Here is a 22,023-nt window from a genome sequence, read left to right on the forward strand (position 1 = left end):
TCCCTGATTGTCTGAAAAATATTTTTTATAGTAGTTTGTTTAAATCACAATCCAAACATAGTCCACATACAGTGTATGGATGATTTGCCTCTTGTCTCTCAATCTATATTCTCTATGTACCCCCTTTGACTTACAACAAATTTAAAATTTTTAAAAATTTCAATAAATATTCTTTTTTAGAAACCTGGGTTGCTTTTCCTGCAGAACTCCCAGAGTTTGGATTTGGCTGAGTGTTCCCTTGTGGTGCTCTTGAACAAGCCTTTCTAACCCCACATTTCCTAGGAGCTGATAGAGCTAGCGGCTGTTCAGATTCAGGCTCCTTTTTTGGCAGGAAGACTTCGTAAGTGGTGGTATGTGCTTCCTATTGAATTAGTAGTTGATTTGTGGTTGGTGAGGTTAACTTTAGTTACTGGATGTAGGTGATGTCAGACTAATTCATTCATTATAGAGTTTGTATTTGGGTTTTGAGCAGGAGCAAAAACAGGTTTGCTTTACAAAGATGCACCTGCTGACTATATGAAGAACCAGCTAATGAAGTGATTCTGGAGGCAGTAAGACCAGTTGAAAGTAATTGCAGTTGTTTAGCTGAAAAATGAAGATTTCTTACTAAGATAAGGGCTATGGAAGTGGGCAGGAGGGTCCACATTTGGGAGATATTAAGTAGGAAGAGCATGTCTACTGGAGGCAGGGGTAAGGAGGAGAATGTAGTTAATCAGTTAGCCTCTTTTCTTTTTTACTCTAGATACATCATACTCTAGGTGATTTCATTCATTCCCATGGTTTTGAATCCCCTTACATGCTGATAATTCCAAAAGTTGTATCTCTGGCCTTAAACTTTCATCCTGAACTTCACACACTTATATTCAATTGCCTGCAGAATATCTCCACTGGGATCTTATCTTTCCATGTTCCAACCTGTACTCTTGTCTTGTCCCCACCAACTGGCTTCTCCCCTAGGCTTCTCCATCCTAGTAATAGCACTTCTAGTTGTTCAGACAAAAATCCTAAGAGTCCCATTGTTCCTTACATGTCCCTCATACTCCCATCATATTTTGTCAGTTCCATCTTCAAAACATATGAATTTGAACTGTTCTCAGCAACATTGGCCTGGGCCAAAATTAGTCACCTTTTAAGCTCATCCTCAGATCTCATTGTTTACATTCTTATAGGAGCCCAGGTAGGAGACGGAGCCTTAGAGATGTAAGGCTTGAAGATAGTGCCTTTTACTTTATTTCTTGGCAAAGACAAACAGTGCTCATTCTTCTTTACTAATCTTTACTTTCTGTCTAGTCCCAAGGCATTGCTCCACAATGATGAAGTGGTAAATCATACAATGGCCCCAATTCTTCATCTCTACCTGGATCTATGACTTTTGCTAGGTAACTTGGCAATGTTCTCCCACTGACCCTGGTCTTGGCCTTGTGACTCACTTTGACCAATGGAATGTTAAAGTATGATGCAAGCAAAGACTTGAAAAATGCTTGGACTATTGGGCTTGGTCTTCTTCTCTTGCACCTCTACCATTACTATGAGAATATCCTCGGACAAGGATGTTAGAGGATGGGAGATATACAAAGCAGAGAGCTAAAGCTGGCCTGGATGAACCAATAGCCAGCTGACCCCCCAATATATGACTGAGTTGAGCCAGGATCAGAAGAGCCACCTAACCAGTCACCCCAGATGCATGAACAATTAAGGTTTCATGGTTGTTACTTTGTGTTATGTAACACTGTGGCAATGGATAACTAGGGGATTCCAAATTTATATCTACCACAAAGATCTTTTCTCTTAACTTCAGATTAGTATATGATACTTCTATTGGATATACAATAGACAGTTCCAACAGCACATGACCAAAACCTTTGACAAGAAGTTCTTCCCCTAATTGTTCTCATCCCATGATGGCACCCATCATTCACCTAGTATCTCAAGTCAGAAAGTATGAATAGTTTTTTTTAATCATTTTTTTATTCCCTAATTTTCTTCGTCTCTTTCATCCAAATTATCAGGTTGTTTCTATCTTACCTTTGAAGTATATTTAAACCCATCCATTCTTCTCTGCTCTACTATCACGCCTTAGTTCATGCCCCCATATACTTCCTTCTGCATCATAGTCACCTCCTACCTAGTCTCTGTTTCTATTCTTGATTTATAGTCAAGTCTCAAAATGCCAGTCAGAATAATTTGAAAAACAAAAACACTTCAGATGTGAAAACAAAAGCACAGAAAATAAAAGAACAAATGGATAAACTGAATGACACTGAAATTTAAAACTTCTGTGCTTCAAAGGGTACTATTACCAGAATGAAAAGGCAACCTATAGGATAGGAGAAAATATTAACAAATCATGTATCTGATACAGGGTTAATATCTAGAATATATAAAGAACTCCTAAAACTCAGCAATAAAAAAATCAAGCAGTCTAATTTAAAAATGGGCAAAGAATTTCATAAACATTTATCCAAAGAAGATGTACAAATAGCCAATGAGCATGTGAAAAGATGCTCACCATCACTAATGACTAGGGAAATGCAACTCAAAATCACAATGCAGATCAGTATCATCTCACACTCATTAGGATGGCTCCTACTGAAAAACCAGAAAATAACAAGTGTTGGCAAGGGTATAGAGAAATTAGAACTCTTGTGCATTGTTGGTGGGAATGTAAAATGGTGATGCTGCTATGGAAAAGAGTGTGGTGGTTTCTTGAAAAATTGAAAATAGAATTATCATGTAGTATATCACGTAGGTAGTAGTATTCATCCCTAAAAAGGAAGAAAATTCTGACACATGCTACAACATGGAGGAACCTTGAAGATACTATGCTAAATGAAAGGTCACAAAAGGTTGAGTACCATATGATCCTACTTATGTGAAGTACTAAAAGTAGTTAAATTCATAGATATAGAAAGTAGAATGGTGGTTGCCAGGGTGTAGGGGAGGGGAAGATGGGGAGTTGCTCTTTAATGGGTACACAGTTTTGGTTTTAGAGGATGAACAAAATTCTGGATATGGATGGTATTTTTTTTGGTTAAAGATTTATTTTATTTATTTATTTATTTATTTATTTATTTATTTATTTATTTGAGAGAGAGAGAGAGAGAGAATGAGAGGGGAGAGCAGCAGAGGGAGAGGGAGAAGCAGGCTCTCCGCTTAGCAGGGAACCCATGGTAGGGCTCAATCCTGGGACTCTGGGACCATGACCTGAGCTGAAGGCAGATGCTTAACCAACTGAGCCACCAAGCACCCCTTGATGGTATCGATGGTTGCACAATATAAGTATATTTAAGGCCACTAAATTGCACACAGAAAAATGGCTAAATGATATCATTTATGTTTATTCAATCCATTTTATTTAAATTTTTTTAATTTTTAAAAGATCTTACTTATTTGAGAGAGAGAGAGAGAGAGAGAGAAAAAGAGAGCACAAGGAGGGGAGAGGGAAAATCAGGGAGCCTGATGTGGGGCTGGATCCCAGGACTGTGTGATCATGACCTGAGCTGGACACAAGAGTTGGATGCTTAACCGACTAAGTCACCCAGGCACCCCCTCACCGCAATTTAAAAAATTTCCTTAGGCATTTAAAATACATTTTAGTATCTTCTTTTGATCAAATCAAGAATATAGCAAAAAAAAAAAAAAAAAAGAAACTCAAGGATAATGAAATAAATGTTTGGCCTTTTTTTGGCTTACTGTAAAGTAGTATACCTGTTTTTAGACTATTATTCCATATCCAGATTCTATTCTACATTCATCTTACACCACAGCTCTTTAGCTTCCACCTTACATGTGAATTATTTTCCCTGTCATATGAAGACTGACAACAGAATGTGTTTCATGGCTAATTAGTTATCCTATTTTCTATATTTTGGACATAATCAAACTTAGAATAAAATTTTGAAGAATTATTTGATATTTGAGATATACAATTGAATATATGTATTATTCATGTATGGATATCTATAACATGAATATATATGTAAGGTATATGTTTTACAAGAATATACATTGTATTTTAAAATATAAATGTCAGTTCTCTCACTCCCTGATCAGAAATGCTTCAAAGACATCCCATCTTGGCCATTTCCATGGCCTTCAGGCTTCACAGGACCCGATTTGATCTTCACAGGACCCGATTTTGGTTTTTCCAACCCATCTTTTACTACCTTTCTCCTAGCTCATTTTGCTCTGGTGATTTTGGCCTTCTTGATTGGACTCAAATTCCCAAGTTTGGTACTGCCTCAGGGCCTGTGTATTTGCTATACTCTCTGCCTGGAATACTTTCCATCCAGATATCTGCCTTTCTCATGCTCTTGCTTCAATCTGATCTGGGTTCAAATGTCAATTCTCAGAGGCCTGTTCTGGCCATTCTATTTAAAACAGACCCCTCTTTCTGTTTCACCACTCATGACTTGTTACCTCACTGTTCTGATTAGATTTCCTGCTGGTAGTCATTATGACATAAGGTTACATCGCATACTCATCTCTTGTCTATCTCTGTCTTTCATCTATCTTGTTGACTGCAATATCCCCAGCTCCAAGAAGAGTACCCGACATACTGATGACATTTAATCAATGTTTTTTTCAATACATGAACTCTACAAATGTTTACTGAGTTCCTATTATGTGCCAGACACTATGGGCTAAGTTTTGGCATCTGTGTAAAAGGTTATATTATTTACTGACACAAGATGTTGAGATAGGGAGGACTGGGGACAGTTAGGTTATTTAAATGGGTTTGGTCTGAGATACCTTAGACTAGCAGGTAGAGCTGGAGAAAGGCAGATGTAGCTCTGGTATGGAATTCAGGGCCTCTGAGAGATTGGCAGGAATGTGATAGAATTTTTGGAACTCTACACCGTGACTGACTACCAGTATGACCAATCTGGGATTCTATGTTTGATAGGGAGAGAGGGGGTGCTGAGGGAAGAGTGGTCATGGTGGCCCTTAATATCAATAGTAAGTCTCATCCTAAATAGAGCCTCCAGTGTTGTGGCTACAGGAACCACAAGTACAAGTCTGCCCTCAGAACCATAGGCTTTCCCACCAGCTCTTTGATGTTGGACATTCCCTCAGACAGGAGAGCTACTCACTTGGCCACTATAAAGAAGCTAGAAAGGCAATCATTCCTATGAAAGGGCCACTCTATCTCACTACAGAGACACATAGATGACTTTTACTGGAATTTTCCAGAAGCTAGGTTTTGGGGGGTTGGATGGAGAGAGAATCTGAAGTCTGGGGCAAAGAGCAAGGGAAATATTAAGATGGGTCCAGAAATTTCACATACTGAAGAACACTAATGTCTTCTTACAAGTCATTGACTACAAATTTCCTAGATAAAAACTGCCCTTACATTTGTCATAGTTTATAAAATATTGCCTTGAAAAGTCAGGTGCCCCTAAAGTTGAATTCCACCTGTAGAACTTTTGGAAAATTTATGTCATCTCTACAAACATCCTCATTTGTAGACCACAGATCATAATATATTCCTCATGGTATTACATGAGACAAGTTATGGAAAGAGCTTAGCCCACTGCCAGTACATGCACATTCAGTAAACATTAGTTTCCTTCCCATTTCCTTTACTGGAGCCTTTTTTTTCCTTTGCTGGATCCTTATACCAGCTCTGGGAGTTAAGTTTGTCAGGTACCGTCATCAACCTACTTAACAGATGAAAAACCAAGACCAGAGAGATTTATTCTGACTTTCCTAAAGCCATAGAACTTTCAAATAGGAAAGGCAGGATTTGAATTCAGGCTTTCTGTCCCCAGATTGTCTCTACCCATCCCGCTGCCTCTAGCTCCTCTCTGATCTTGCTATACTGAGGGTGTCCCATGGTGGAAATGGAGTTGCCATGTGGTCTGTACCATAGGCCAGGAGGATGCTGCCACCTTTACTTTTGTTGTAATAGACTTTTGAAAACATATAGAAGCAAATTGCCTGAAAGCTGAACAATGGACTTACATGTTATCAACAGTATTCTGATCAAATTATATAATCTGTAATTACATCTTGCCTTTTAGACATAACCTTTATTGCTCTATTTCTAGCACCTCAGTTGTCTTTAATTTCACTTTTCCTTCACGGTTGAATGCAGACTTGGCTGACTGGAGAGCGCTGGGTGGCCAGTCAAAGCTAATAGTTCACCTTTGCCTCCAGTGTCCTAAGTTTATGAGACTTTTCACCTTCTTACTAGTATCAACACTATCCCTTTCCCTTTCCTGGCTATTAAAAAAAAAAAAGGCAAATTCAACATAATACTTAGACCATTGCCCCACTGAACACGGCTGTACTGACAAGGTTAGTGATCTTGCTGACTCGAATTGTTGAGTGGAGGCAGGGTCATTTGGCCATGGCTCAATGGAGTCTACTAATTTCCAAACCCTAAAAGGGTGACTGGTGTGTAAGGCACCGAAGATGATGTTGATTGCTCTTTCCAAGGTGGGATGAGTTGGGAACTGCCTGGATTGGTCTTAAACTCGTGTCTAGCCAGGAGATGGCGCCCTTTCTCTGCCCAGTTGGTAGTGGCTGGTCCATACTGTGGGGAGGGAAAAAGATGAGCTCCTGTAGCTTGGACTGCCATTTCAGAGGCTCTGAGCCACAGGGCCCAGGTTTGCCTCTTCTAAACAGCTGCATAGTTCACTTGATGAAGGAAACTGCATGGGAGCTTCACTTCTTCAGCTGCCAGTGCCACTTCTCTGTCCCTTCCTTTTAGATATTCTCTCCTCTTAGAATGAGCAGTGGGGTCTGGGAGAATGATCAGAATGGAGGATTGTTATGAGGGTGCCAGGATATGGGGGAAAGAAGACAGGATGGCGGAGGGGCTGCTGCTTACAGTGCTTGCTTCTCTCGCTCCCTGTTAGGAGCCTGCCTTCTCTTCTTGTTTTGGAGTAACAAAGTTGTCCTGTATTTCCACACATACAACTCCATCCAAGGCAGGCTTGTGACTGAAGCTGCTATTTGCCCTAAGCCTCTTTTGTTTTAGATAGGTTGTGGGGAATCTAAAGTCTAAACTGTGAAGAAAGAAGAAAGGAATAGGAGGAATGAAAATCAGAGAAAAACATGAGTAAAGAGAGCCAGATGGACACCAGAGAGAAAAACAAAAAGAGAGAGATACGCAGAGAAAGGCAGAGATACAAGAGACCACGTGGCACATATACAAGGTTAGGGGCACTGGTTTAGAGGCAGAAGGATAGATGTGCAATCTAGCTCTTCTACTCCAAGCTCTGTGAAGTTGGGAAAAATCACCCGGCTGCTCTAAACCTCAGTCTTCCTGTCTGAAAATGGGAATAATTATGCTTTATCTATGCCACTGTGATGAGGACCAAATAGAATGCATGGAATTTCTAGTTAGGGTGGATATTACCTGATGTCAAACAGACCTTGAGAGAGAGGATATGTTGAATCCTAAGGGTGGGGTGCAAATGCTATTGGGAACTCTGGGAGAAAACCCTAGTCTCCTGTACCCTAATCCTATTTTTGCAGAGGATTTTATAACAGGGGAAGTTTGCAGGCTTCCTGGGCAGAGAAGCCTCCTTGCCCAGGGTGTCATTGAGTGTGTGTGTGTGTGTGTGTGTGTGTGTGTATGTGTGTGGTATAGGCACATCTAGGTTAGTGTTTTCCACACTTAACACTCCTAGCTAACATCTTATTGTGTTTACTATGTGCCAGGTGCTTTTCTAAGTGCGCTACATGGATCAACATCTAATCTTTATAGCTGCCTTATAAAGTAGGGACTACTACTAGTCTCATTTTTACAGATGTTGAAACTGAAGCAACAAACAGATAAAAGGAAATTGCCTAAAGTCACACAGGAAGTGGCAGAGCAGGGGCACCTGGGTGACTCTGTTAGGCATCTGCCTTTGGCTCAGGTCATGATCTGGGGATGGAGCTCCTCATTGGGCTCCTTGCTCAGCAGGGAACCTGCTTCTCCCTCTCCCTCTGTCTGCTGCTCCCCCTGTTTGTGTTCTCTTTCTTTGTCAAATAAATAAATAAAATCTTAAAAAAGGGAAGTGGCTAAAAAGGAAGAGGAGATTAAAACCTAGGACATCTAATCTTTGTGCCATCCTGCCTCTCCAGATGGGTTCCCGTTCCTTACTTTCTCCTCTGTTAGGAGGCAGGAGGTTCCCTCAGTGGAGGCACTTGGCATGTGCATCTCATTCTGGGGGGCTGTTGCTGCAGTCAGGATGTTGGGGGGTGTCCCAACTTGTGATGCCTCCCTATCGGGCCAGAGGTGCTGTAATTCCTTTACCTTGAAACAAGGTGGCAATTTCAGCACTTCAAGAGACAGCCAGGGGAAAAGGACTTCATATGCCCTTTGTTCCTGATCAAAGGCAGCATCCAGACAGTGTCTAGACACCACCAGCCTCCCTGCTTCCAGGCTTGTTTCTGGAGGTGAGAACACCCATCGTCTGAAAGGTCCTGGACTCCAGAGCTGGGCTTGTTTAGGCAATGGCCAGGGGAAGACAGCAGGGTTTCCTTTCAGTGTAGTTTTCCTTTTCCACAAAATGAAGGGTACTCAATGATTTTAATTACTTTCTTTGGTGCAGAAATTGTGAGTCAAATCCAATGACAACCGCATTTTGCCTTGTTTTCCTTAGAAAGTGTTATGTAAGTGACTGGGTGAACAAGATTCCAAAGAGGCATCAAGGAAGAATTTTATAGGTATCCTCATTTTGCTTCCATGCAGGTGTATTTGACACTCATAGCCTGAAAACAAGGCTCACAGTTAATTGCTCTCATTTTTTTTCCCCAGAGAAGGGGAAATCTCCACACGGGCTCCTGGGAGATCTAAGGCCCCACTTAGGGGGTCTTCCTGAGGACTTCTAACACACTCCCTGCTCTGGTCTTCTTGTTTCATTAGTAGTTTTTAAAAGAAGGTGCTGGGGTGCTCTAGTTCCTGTGCTCTTCCATCTTTGAGAACATCTGACTATGCCCTCCTGTGAGCAACAACTTGCTGTCATTTGCAATTATGTCAGACTTGCTCTGCCTTAGACCTTCATAGTAGACCTCTTCCTGTCTTTAGTCATTGAACGTTGCTGTAGGAAGTCTGGAGCCAGTCTGATGTTTTCCCTTTTGCTTATTCTGTTTATTCTTTCTTTTTCTCTGAAGTCTAATGCTCTAACTAGGATGTATTTTCTTGCTATCCTTCATAACTTGTTTATTTTGATTTATTTCTTTTTTTGTTCAATCACTATTGTGATGCCTATTACTCTGGAATAATTGTTCTTGGTTTATATGATGTACCATTTTGATTTGCTGATTCTTGCTTCATTTCCGTGAAACTTTCCTGTATTTTATTTCAAAAAATTTCTTGATTCCATTTTTTTTAAAAACCTCAGTGGCACCAATTATCCTTATGTTTGACAATCTTTGTCCTCTACACCTGTCATGCTCTATCTAGTTGCTTTAATCTGTTTTATTTTCTCCTTATTTGTTGTGATTACATCAGGCTTTCCCCCAATCCTATCAATTCCATTTTTCATCTGGGTCAATGCCATTTCATTCAGCTGGTTCTAATTTATTCAATTTGTAATAAGTTTATTTTAGTTTGCAATTTGTTTTTTTAGTTTTGTGACGTTTCTTGTAGTTTCATTTCATTGTCCTATCATGTTCTGTTTACTGATTTTATATTTTTAAGTTCTGTAGACTAAAACTCCCATGGGAACCTAGTTTTGTTCCTTGGATCACACCCCTGACTTAGATTACATTGGGTTTATAATCTTTCTTTTTCCTGTTGTCTATCTCTCTGGAAAGGTGGTAAGCCTGGTGGCCCTTCCCACCTCTGCTGACGCCCCTGCTGTGATGAGGGGGCTTCTACTCACTGGGGTTTTTTTCAGTAGCTAGATCTGCCTACTTACTCTCTCAGGACAAGCTTCCCCAAGTTGCAGGGTATTTGTGAGAATTCTCGGGAATCTTTGGACCCAATTATTATTATTTTTTGGACCCAATTATTTTCCTATATTCTTCCCTTCTTCAGAATGATAAAAAGAGCCATTCTGATAATACCAGAATATTCTGTTTCTTTTTGTGGCTACCATTTCAGGATTCTATGTTATGAAGCTCTACCCCATTCCTTCTTTGGTTGCTGCTTGTGACTTACTGTTGGTTTGTTTTACTTTTTTTTTTTTTTTTTTTTTGCTTTATTTCACTAAATATTTGGAGAGAATCTTTGTACTTGCTCTACCTAGGTGATTCTTCCCAGAAATCTGATTTATTTTTATAATTAGAAAAAATGCTATAAGACTATTAAAATAAGACAAAGATACCTTAGTTATCTCTAGTTTCCTGACTAGAGATAACTGTTCAAGTATGCTTTTGAGTACATTAATATCTGCCTGCAAGAATAAGTTTAATAAAATCACCATTTTTAGCTTGGCTGCTTATTTGAAAACAGACTGGGACAAATCTATATAAAGTGAAGTTGTACCACATTTTCTCTTATTACATGAGCTTTACCTTCCCAGATAGGTCTGAAACTGACCTCATAAAAGGCTTCAAGCAATATTTAGATTTGCTTATTTGAGTTTGCATTTCATTATATCCATCTTAGCCAGCATTTCTTCTTTGGTACAGAAACTTTGGGGATTTTCCTTGTCTTCTGGGAAACTTCAGTTTTGCTCTCAAAGCCTTTCAACTGATTAGATGAGGCTCACCCACATTACTGAGGATAATCTTTACCTGCAGATTCTGATTGTAGATATTAATCACATCTACACAACACTTTCAACACAACATCTAGATAAATGTTTGTTTGGATAACTGGGTATCATAGCCTAGCCATGTTGACATAGCAAATGAGTGTGTCCACAGATGGAGAGGGCAGTGGGAAAGTGGAAGGGCAAGATATCAAAAGAGTTGGTTTGGCATTTTACTCCCTGAAGAATTTAATAGGTTAAAAACATGTTCCTACTCCTCCACTCTGGCAGACACGACCAACAAGGAGAACACTCATATTTACATAACTCACCAAGTGAGTTCCTTGGAAACACTCACCATAAAACCGTCCATGCGAAGGTGTACTGTGGGCAACTCTGCATACTATATCTCCCTGTTGGAGACTCATAATACACATCACCATATTGAAAACCATGAGAAATCTCACAGCAAAGTAACTTATTTATCTTTTTAAATTTAATCCAGCTTTTCCCAAATTCATTTGACCATGAAACCTTTCCATTCTTTTCCTCATGTGACATCTATCAACAGAGCATGCTTAGGGAAAGTCTGGCTTAATTTCTGCACCCTAAAGTAATAGCCCAGTTTGCTTGGGTACCACTGAGGTTTCCCTGATAATACAAAAAGAACAACTTTTCAATCACTTACTGCACATAAACATTTCTTGCTTTCCTGGTATTCATGAAAAGTGCAAGATTGGCTGACACGGGAAAGTGGAATTTTGCTGCTTCTGTCTTGTGTATATGACAAAGCATTTTAAGAGATAAACAATTCAAAATAATTTCACCAACTCTTTCAGCAAAATGGTCTCTAGGAAAATACTGCTTTGCATATCATCACTCAACATACCACTAGGTATCCTCAGGGGCTTCAGAACTCTCATGGGAAGGTTTGATCTTGCACACTTGTGAGCTGGTACTTCAAACATCTGGGAGCACTGGATGCCAGCAGTGTGCTATTGATCTCTGCCAATAACAAATTCCTCAACTAGTTCTTGAGTGTCTGCTGAAGGCTCACTCATAGTGCAAGTATGTGTGTGTAAGTACATGGGAATAAATAGAGAGCTAATAGTTTGAGTTAGTGGACTTTTGATTTAGTAATAAGGACCCCTTAAATAATAGTGTCTTAAGACGTTTTTTTTTTTTTTTTTTTTTTTTGCCTATGTGACACTGTCTGTGACAGCTAGATTGGGGTTACAAGGTGAAAAGGATCCAAGTTTTAGTTTGTCTAAGGTATTTCTCTCATTGTATCATACAAAATGGTTTAATACTATGTCCTCATTACAGCTAGGAAAGAGGTAGAAATGGTGTCAAGTAGGCACATTCCCTCTCTTAGAGATGCAGGGAGTTTCATAAATCACCTACTCTACATCTCATCAGTCACATAGCCACGTACAGGCTATGGTGCGGGGGTGGCTGAGAGACAATCCTTATTCAAGGTATTCAGGAAACCCAGCAAAAAGTCAAGAGTCCTGTTATTCTGGAGAATGGGAGAATGAGTATTGGGGGACAACTAACATTCTTCTACAGTGTTATATAAAATGTGAAAAAACATTTATTAAACCCTTGACTCTACTTAAGGAAGGGTGCACCACAGGCCTTTCATACCAAAGACTAGATTAAGGGATTTCAGTTCCAAGAGCTGAGAACCATGAGGTAAGTAACTTTTATACCTCTGAGTGGACCATGAACCATCCCAGGATAGGAAACATTAGAGGCCGATATTCTTGACTGTTTCCAAAGTACTACCAAAGTACTTTTATTTTAAATAGCAACTTAACTTATTGCATTATAATTACTTTTGAGTGTGGATTGTCTGCCTCCCCAATTATACTGTGCTCCTTGAGGGCGGGGACTCTGTTCTGTGTCTGACTCATGGAAGGTACTTAGTAAACATTGGCTGTATCTAGTGTGGGGAGTTAACACCCACTCTCATTCCCACTTCTGTCTCTAAAATGACCTGAACTCTGAACTTCTCTTGTGAATTAATTAGAAATGCTAGGGGAAATGCATCAAGTCTATTCTTGGGAGCCCTGGCTATTGACCACTTGCTCACTGAATCTAACTTCACATGGGGAATATTTGCTTGAGCTTCTGGATACCACTCATTCTAGCTATCCATTACCACGTCTCAAAATACCCCAGAGCTTAGTGACATGAAATAACTGTTATGCTCACAGATTCACAGATACTGCTGGTCAGGACTTTGGACAAGGCACAGTGGGGGATGATTTGTTTCTGTTCCACAATGTTGCGGCCTTAGCTGGGAGACTCAGAGGCTAACGGTGACTAAATGCCTGGGGGCTAGAAGGTTTGCTTGCTCTCATGTCTGACAGTGGATATTGTGGGAACATATACATGTGGTCTCTCCTTGTAGCTTGGGCTTTCTCACTGCATGGTGAGCAGGCTTCAATGGTGACCTTCCCAAAAGATAGAGCCAGGTAGAAGCATTATTGCCTTAATTCTAACTTAACTTGGGAAGTTATGCAGCATCATTTCTGCCATATTTGGTTCTTTGTGCCAATCAGAAAGGCCCTTCCAAGATCAAGAGGAGAAGAAATAGCTTCTATCTCTTGGTGGGGTGGTAGTGGTGGCAAGGTTCTGGGAAGGGCACATGGGATTGTAAATATACTTGCAGCTGTTTTTTTGAAAACACTCCATCTATAGGGCTCATGGAGAGGACTGAGGAGTGCGGATTCTCAGATTCACCAAGGACTTCTGGCAGAATGATGCCATCAACCTCATTCCAAATGGGCCCAAGAAGACCCAGGAGCTTTGGCAAAATCTCAGCATCCCCCTGGCACCCTGACCAGAAGCACGGGGTTGTGGAAATCTCTTTCAACCGGGAGTCAAGAGACCTGTGATCTAACTGTTGTGTGATATAGGATAGGCCACTTAATCCATTTGAGCCTCAGTTTCCCCTATCTGACAGATGAGAAGTTTGGATCAGGTCAGTTGTTTTCTAATCCCTTAGAAGAGGGAGGATTTTTCTCCTCTTAAATTTGTAATGTTTCCAGGGTGCCTGGCTGGCTCAGTTGGTAGAGCATGCAACTTGATTTCTGGGTCATGAGATAGAGCTCCATGTTGGGCATGGAGCCTATTTAAAAGAGAGAGGAAAAAAATGAATTTGTATTATTTCCAAATAAAAGTTTAGGTGGAGCCCAATATATGAACTGGATAAAGGCCACAGAAAGGGGTTTGGGGGATACATATGCCCACTTGTTCATTCTCACTTCCTGAGGATTCCCCATGGAAACCCAGAGTATGTTTAAAAAAATCCTTGGGCTAGGATGTTTCCTGAGGGTCCCTAGGATGGGTTTGGATGAGAGGGGAAAGATCAACCACCCATTTCTCAGATTTCCCTCAGAGTAGTTTCTGTTTTCTTCCTGCTCCCTACTTGAGTCCACACTGGTTCCTCTCAGCTGCCTGACACTAAAGTAAGTGTCGGACAGGTGTCCCGGATGAGTCAAGGTCCCACAAATCCTTGGGGAAAGCAATACTTAAAGAGCAGAGATACCTATTGGTATTGTTTGAACTTGGGGCCCTCATAGCTTCCTGTAATTTGTGTCAGACCACCCTGGTCTGGGGAGAAATTGAGGAGCTTGTGGAAAGGCCTGAGGACTATGCTGCCTTTGGAGGCCTCGGCAGGTGACTCAGGTGACCCTACAGAACAGAGGTGCCCTGGGTTGGCTGTCCCAGTCCTTTCTCTGCCAGTCCTATCTGCTTTTCCACCACTGTCCCTCCATCTGTCCCCCAACCCCCTCCCCAGCCCACTCCCACCCCCACTTTTTCTCTCCCACATTCTCTGCTCCCTATCTTTGTCTCTCCATCCCGTTCTCTCTTTAAAGAAAAAAAAAAATCAATCCACAGAGCGATTAGATTTGCAAATGAGCGGGCAGGAAACCGGGAACAAAGGGAAGCAGAGCCGAAGAGGGAGCAGGTATAATTACTGTAATTAACTCAAGCAGCAGGGACACATCCCCTAGTCGGTGGTTGCTGTGAGGCACTGCAGGGGAGGCTGAGGGGAACCGCTGAGGGGAACCGGGGGCCGCCAGGAAACTCAGCCGGTTCCCCCCCTCCCTAGGGCTGAGGCGTCCTCAAGGGGGCCCCGGGGTTGGAAGCTCCTCTCGGAGCAGGGGCCTGGGCCAGGAGCCATCTCATCCGCTGGAGCAGGGAGGAAGGGATCCAAGATCAAAGGACAGGAGATGGTCTCTTGCCCAGCAGAGTGGGGCAAAGTCCCCTCTTTCATCTCTTACCCGGACACTTAGCTCTTTCCCTGCTTTATGATATCCGGAGAGTCTGCTCTAGTGTCCCTGGGATCCAAACATTTCTAGATGCCTTGGAGGGGAACATGTCTCTGATCCCAAGAAACTGTCATTTCTCTGTCTCCAATCATCCCCAAATATACAATATACACCTCTTGGCTCTTGAGGCCTTCCAGGGCACCTTTGCTACCTCCCCTTTCACAAATGCCCCTCATCATCTCCTCCAGCCAGGTTTGACCTTATGCTGTGCTCTGAACACACCCTGGATTCTTCTATGTCTGTGCCTTCATGTGTGAGGCAGTCCTTTTCCTGCTGTGCTGTGCTTTCTCAGATGCTAGTTGGTAAAAAGTTATCCACCTTTTGAGATATGATTGAAACTAGAGCCACTTCTCCAAGGTCTGTGCTTATCTCAACCTTCACAGAAGCCCAGAGCCCTTCTCTTATGGACCTTACCTTGCCATACTCCCTCCTGAACTCCTTTCCTTTGAGGAAGGCAGGGACACTGGCTTAGGATTCCCTGGAGCTTAACAGCCATCTCTGAGGTTCTGTCAAACCCCTTTCCCTTGCTGGTGACAGAAACTCCAACTCAAATGGGCATAAATAAAGGAAACTTAATAGATGAAGTTACTGGAAATTCTGGGGATGTTTGCAGGCATGGCTAGATCCAGGAACTCAAACATCAGATGTCTCTCCTTCTCCTGTCCCTTTTTTTTCAGTGTGGGTTTCACTCCCAGACAGGCCCCTCTATGGCATGGCCCCCAGCTTCTCCAGGCTAAAAACATTCCTAGAGCCAGCCATCCCAGGGAGTTTTTCCTTTCTAATATTCCAGCACACACCTGAGATTGAGTCTCATTGGGTTGGATTGGGTCCAGAGCCAATCGCTGGGTTGAGGGAAATGAAACCCAGGGATTGGCCAGGCTGGTCTCCAGTTATCCCTGATGGGATCTGAGGCAGAAGCGAGGCCAGCCCTCCAAACTACTTTGTTCCTCAAGGGAAAATAGAAGGACAAAAACAGAGATGCTGCACAGGTGGAAACAGCAGGTGTCTGCCACTGACAGAGAACCCAGGTGAGGGCTCTGCCCCTGGAAATGCCCCATATCCCCTTATTTTTATACTCAACCCATCCTTCAAAAATCCAACCAGCTGTCCACCAGCTTCATGATGCCTCCTCACCTGCTCTAGGTGCCCAGAGTCTGTACGACTTCCCTAGTACACCTTCATGTTGCCTTATTTGTCTTTACTTATTATAGCCTCATTGGAGTAACAAGATTACAGACCTACTGGGAGCAGGGTTGTGACCATCCTTGTGTGCCCTTCCCAATCTGCTACAGCCCCAGGTACCCAGATGGCACTCCAGGGAGCCGAGCATAGAACGGAGGTCATCTCCAGGACTGAGAACTGTCTGGGTCACTTACCAGTGTGTGACATTGGGGAGTCCCCTGATCTCTCTCAATGTTTGCATCTAAAGGCTGGAGCCATGAGCACACCCATTTTACAAGACCATGAAAAATAAAGGAGGTACTATGTGCAGAGGTACTTCCTTTTTTTTTTTTTTGTCCCAGCTAAACTTCCTCCAATTACATAACTGAGTATTTAATTACTATTGAAATAAGAAAGAAGCATCAACCTTCCTTATTTCTGTGATGCTGGCCTCTGCCTCCTTAGTCATTTTTGTTTTCCATGGCCAGCTCTTCTTCTTGCTCATCTACCCTTTAAACAGTGTGCGTGTGCAAGGTGGCAGATTGTAGTGGTCAGCAGCACAGGCTTGGGTCTTAGGGTGCCACCATTAAGGTTGTAGTTACACCACCTGCTAGAGTGTGACCTCAGGCAAGTTACTTCACCTTGCGGTGGCTCAATCCATCAATGAAATGAGAAATCCTAATGATATCTACCTCATGTGGTGGGATTAGATGGGTAAATTTGTGTAAAACATTCAGAACAGGACTCGGTGGGAAGGAAGGACTCTAAAATGTTAACTATTATTCCTATTTTAATGTTCGAAACTGAAATACATGATCAGCATTAGGTCCAGTCAGTTTTTTCTCCTCAAATTCATTCTTTCACTAATAATTTCTTCATCCAGTCCCTCATAATTCCAAGCATGGATTTCTCCCACATCCTCCTGATTGGTCTCCCCTACCCTGTCATGCTTTTTTATCTATCCCCACAAAAAAATCTGATTATATTTCTCCCTTGACATAAGTCTTTGAATGGTACGCTGTAATGGTTAGGATACAAAGGCCTTGTGCTAGGGCATGACATAAAAAGTGTTTTGTGATGTTTTTCCTTGCTTACTTCTTTAGCCACACCTCTCTCCCCTGCTCCTCCTGTCTGTCTTTCTCCCGTAAGCATATCTGCTTTTGCTCATGTCTGTCTAGAATGCTCTTATCTATTTTTTTCCTGGCCACTTCTTCAGCATTCACTGAGCCTCAGTTTGGGCATCATATGAGGCTTTCTGGATATCTAGCCTGCTCCCCCCCCCCCCCCCCCCCCCCGCCCAGAATGCTCTAGATGTGCCTCACGTAGAGCATCCTGGGAATATCTCTAGCCCAGCAGTTGTTGCTTTGCATAAGGGTCTCCTCCATTAGACTATAAACTTCCTGGGATTGGGCCTCATGTTGGAATGCCTAGCTCCAGGCAAAGTTTCTGGCACTTCATGTGGGCTCAGTGCTTGTTGAATGAATTGAATAATGATAGTCCCTCCTGAATTTGTCAGGCCTCTTCTAGTTTTAGTAACAGAAACTGGCTTTAGGCATGGCTGGATCCCAGTACTCAAATGACATCATTAGGACCACATCTGTCTCCATCTCTAGGCTCTGCTACCCCTTGCCTGGGTTCCACTCCCAATCTGGGTCTTAGGGTGCCACCATTAAAGGGTGGCATTAAAGGGTCATTAAAAATGACCACTGGCAGCTTCAGTCTATTCACTGAGCAACCCATTGAAAAACTAGCATCTCTTCCCAGGATTTTCAGCAAAAGTCTCCATACCACTCTCATTAGAGCAATTGCTTGCTGTTTTAGGGACTTGAAATGTGATGATAGGTCACTGAAATAACTGGATTGTATTTCTTACAGTCCTAGTTCTGGAGGCTGAGAAGCCGAAGATCAAGGTACCAACAGATTCAGTGTTTGGTGGGACCTGCTTCTGGGTTCATAGATGGCACCTTCCCACTGTTACCACACATGACTGACTGGGTGAGAGAGTTCTCTGGGGTCCCTTTTATAAGGTCATTGCTTCTATTCATGAGGGCTCCTCCTGGTGACCTAATCACCTCCCAAGGGACTCACCACCTAATGCCATAGTAAACTGTCCCTTCTCAGGGCTGGGGAATGGCATCAGGGTCACATGAGTGAGTGAGGCAGGCGTGGATCACAGGGAGGTAAAACCAATATTTACACAGAAGTGCGAGGTGCTGCTAGTTTCTATATAAACATTTCAATTTATGTTCATAATGACCCAAAGAAATCTATCCCACCGATGAGAACATGAAAGTTTGGAGTGGTTGAGCAACTTGCTGGGTTTTATACAGCTCATAAGAGGTGGAGTCAGATCCTCACCCTGACAGGCTGACTCCAGAGACTTCCTCTTTTAAAAAGTTTTTAAAAAGGGAATACTTACAGTAAAAAATTGAAATAGTGCAAAAAGATGTACAGTGAATAAGTAGTATACTTCAAGCCTTGACTCTGAGCCCCAATCTCCCCCTTTCTGCTCCCAATCATCCACCCAGAAGCCCTACTTTTATGTTTCACTATGCTGGTCATGGTAGTTTTCAGTCTAGGGCCAATGTGTCCCCACTTCTGAGGCTTTTACCTTATGCCCCGTGGACTATGAGGTCTTTCCATTCTAGCTGGTGGAGCATAAACCATCTCCAGCCCCATGTGAAGTATGGACATTGTTGGGCTTACTGCTTTGTGGTGGGTCTTCCCAGCTTCTGGTGGCTTCACACATGATTGCTGGTAAGTACTCAGGCCACAACTAGAAGGGACCTCTCTGCGATTGCTGGAGCTCTCTTTTCTCTGATACTCTTCCCCACCAGTCTGCTTTGCCACCCTGAAAGCCATCTTGGTTTCCTGAACTCAGGGAGACCATCAGGCTTTGCCTTGGGTCTTCCTCCCTGATCAGTGGCCAGAAATGACCTGCTAGCAGTAAGCCAGGACAGTGTAGGACTTGCCTCCTCCCTCTCCCTGCTCCCAGCCATTGGTGACTATTCACATGCTGTCTGCCGCTCAGTGTTTTAAAGCCATTGTTTAATTCTGTTTTCTTTAGAGCTATTTAAGGAAGTAAGGTAAACCTGGTTGGATAGAGTCCCTAGTACTCTACCATGGCCAGAAGTAGTGCTATTTTCACCAGTTTTTTTGTGATAGGCTATGCATAAACAAGCATTTATATCCCCTCTTCTTTATACATACCTTTTGCACCTTTGCTACACACTGTTGTTTACCCTAATTTTGTTACTTATTATCCCTATGGGTCATTTTATATAGACTAACTTCATTCTTTTAAAGGTAGAGTCTGCATTTCTAACCTCTACATTATTCTGCCTCAGTGAATGACAGCTGAGTTATTAGTGGCTGTAATTGATGCTCGGTAAATAGTTGATGTGTTGAATAAATTATGGTGAAACTGCACCCAGGTGGCTGGACTCATGTTCTGATGATGGGAGGAAACAGGATGCTCCACATTCGGTTTGGGGTCCTTTGTATTCTAGACTCTTCTATTCTCTTCTCTCACTTCTCTGAAGAGTTTCCTTTCACCTCCTGGTCTATGGTGGGCTGAGACATAGTCATATTTAAACCTCAGCTCTTGTCTCTTCTCTCCCATTTCATAAGAATTCAATTTACACCAGAAAACCACATTCATTCTATAGACGGAGGTATGCCTGTACCCATTCTGGGAAGCACTGTAAGATGATATGAAGTGTGCTTGGGTAATGTGTGGCATCTAGAAACTCAGTAAATGTTTTTGGATGAATGTGAGGTTGACTTGTGTCTCATGCAATGAAAATCTAGCTGCCCGCACCACCCCACCTAAAAGTCCTGGTTGCCTAACATCTATTTAGGACTTATTAAGTAATGATGTCAAAGATGAGTATATAGAGATATTCATTGACTCATTTATAAAAGTTTGGAAATGATTAAATGTTCATAGCAACAGAATAGTTAAGTGGTGAAAGATTAGTGTATAGCATTTGTATTGTCTTAGTCTGTGTGGGCTGCTATAACAAAAGTATCATAGACTCAGCAGCTTATAAACAAAAACTTATTTTGCACAGTTCTAGAGGCTGGGAAGTCCAAGATCAAGGTACCTGGAAGTCCAAGATAAAGGTGCTGGCAGTTTCTGTGTCTGGTGAGATTCATTTCTTGGCTCATAGATGGCTGTCTGCTTGACACATCCTTACGTGGTAGCAGGGTGAGGGAGCTCTCTGGGGTCTTTTTTATAAGGGTACTAATCCCATACATTAGGATTCCCCTCCTTATGACCTTTCCAAATGCCCCACCTCTTGATACTATCACATTGGAGGTAGAATTTAACATATGAATAAGGGGGACAAACACTCAATCCATTGCAAGTATTTGTCTCTTAAAAATGTGTGTTTGTGTGTGTGATATAGGTTAACCTGGCTCCCAAATTAAAGTCAACCACTTCAACTGACTCCATTACCACTGTCTTTGGAAGCTTTAACTGACTCCATTACCACTGTCTTTGGAAGCTACCACTCAGCATAAGACATAAATTCACTATCTCCTCTTCTAGTTCTTACTGCAGTCTCACTAAATGGCTTATTTATCTTATTTCTACAGAATTACTAGTTCCAGGCCATATGTATGTACAGAGGAACTTGAGTTAAAAAAATTATTATTATTATTAATATTTTTTTGAGAGGGAGAGAGAGAATCTCAAGCAGGTTCCATGCCCAGCACAAAGTCTGACAAGGGGCTCTATCTCACAACCTTGAGATCATGAACTGAGCCAAAATCAAGAGTGGGCCACTTTACTGACTGAGCCACTCAGGCATCCTAGAACTCAGATTTAAGCTCAGGTCCTTCTGACTCTAAAGCATGTGCTCCAGCTGTTCATGGGGTTAAAACATTATTCCCAAAATATGATCTGTAGATCTCTACTCCCAACCGAGAAAAAAGACTTCCCTGTTTGCATTTGTTCTTGAGGTATTTGAGTCTCTGTTGTGATCTAAGGTGATCCTTAGCTTACACAGTACTTTCTAGCATCTGCCAGTGGTTCCAAGAGTTTTTTTTTTTTTTTTTTTTTTTTAATTGTGGCTGGACTGACACCGTGGAATTATTCCATTGGGGCTGATTCAATACCTGATATGAGTATAAGGTGGCCCTTTCTACAAACTGCTTGGGTGACAGAAATTTGGAATATTAAACAGAAGAGATTTAGAGAGAATAATTTAGGTCTACCCCTTCATTTTACAACTGAGCAAACTGATAAGAGAACTACCTTATCCAACCCCTTGGTTTCTGGTAATCAATTAGTGTTCTGGTAATCAATTTGTTCACTCTCTGTTGCCATTTCTTTCTATTTTAGCTTGTGTTCTCTCTAACTCAGGGCCTCTTCCTGATTTGTTTGAGGTCACAGCAAGATGGCAGTGGGTCCCATAGAAAAGAGGACTAGAGAATTGAGTAGAAGGAGCCATAGGGTATAGGGATGTAGCCTAGCACCAGCTCTGATAGGGACAACTGCACATCATCACACATTGGATTTATGACTAAAAAACTGTGTGTACAGGTAAGATTTTATAGTTCAGTCATATCAGGGATGCTTCTTATTTAAAGACTACCATGACTACCCTTTGCCTTATCCATTCTATTTCTAGAAATTTATCTTGTAAAGATGTGTGCATAGGGATCTTTTAAAAAAACATATATTGTATACAATAGCAAAAGAATATAAACAACTAAAACATCCACTGATGAGGGATACAGTTATAAAAACCATGGCATACCATGAAGTGGAGTACTATGGAGCCAGGAGATGTAATAGGACAGATCATATAGGCTGACATTGTACATCCTATAAGATACATTGTGTGAAAAAATAAGGTGTGTGCATGTCTTGG

The sequence above is a fragment of the Canis lupus genome, chromosome 8, assembly GCF_011100685.1.
Source record: "Canis lupus familiaris isolate Mischka breed German Shepherd chromosome 8, alternate assembly UU_Cfam_GSD_1.0, whole genome shotgun sequence".
Classification (NCBI taxonomy): Eukaryota; Metazoa; Chordata; class Mammalia; order Carnivora; family Canidae; genus Canis; species Canis lupus.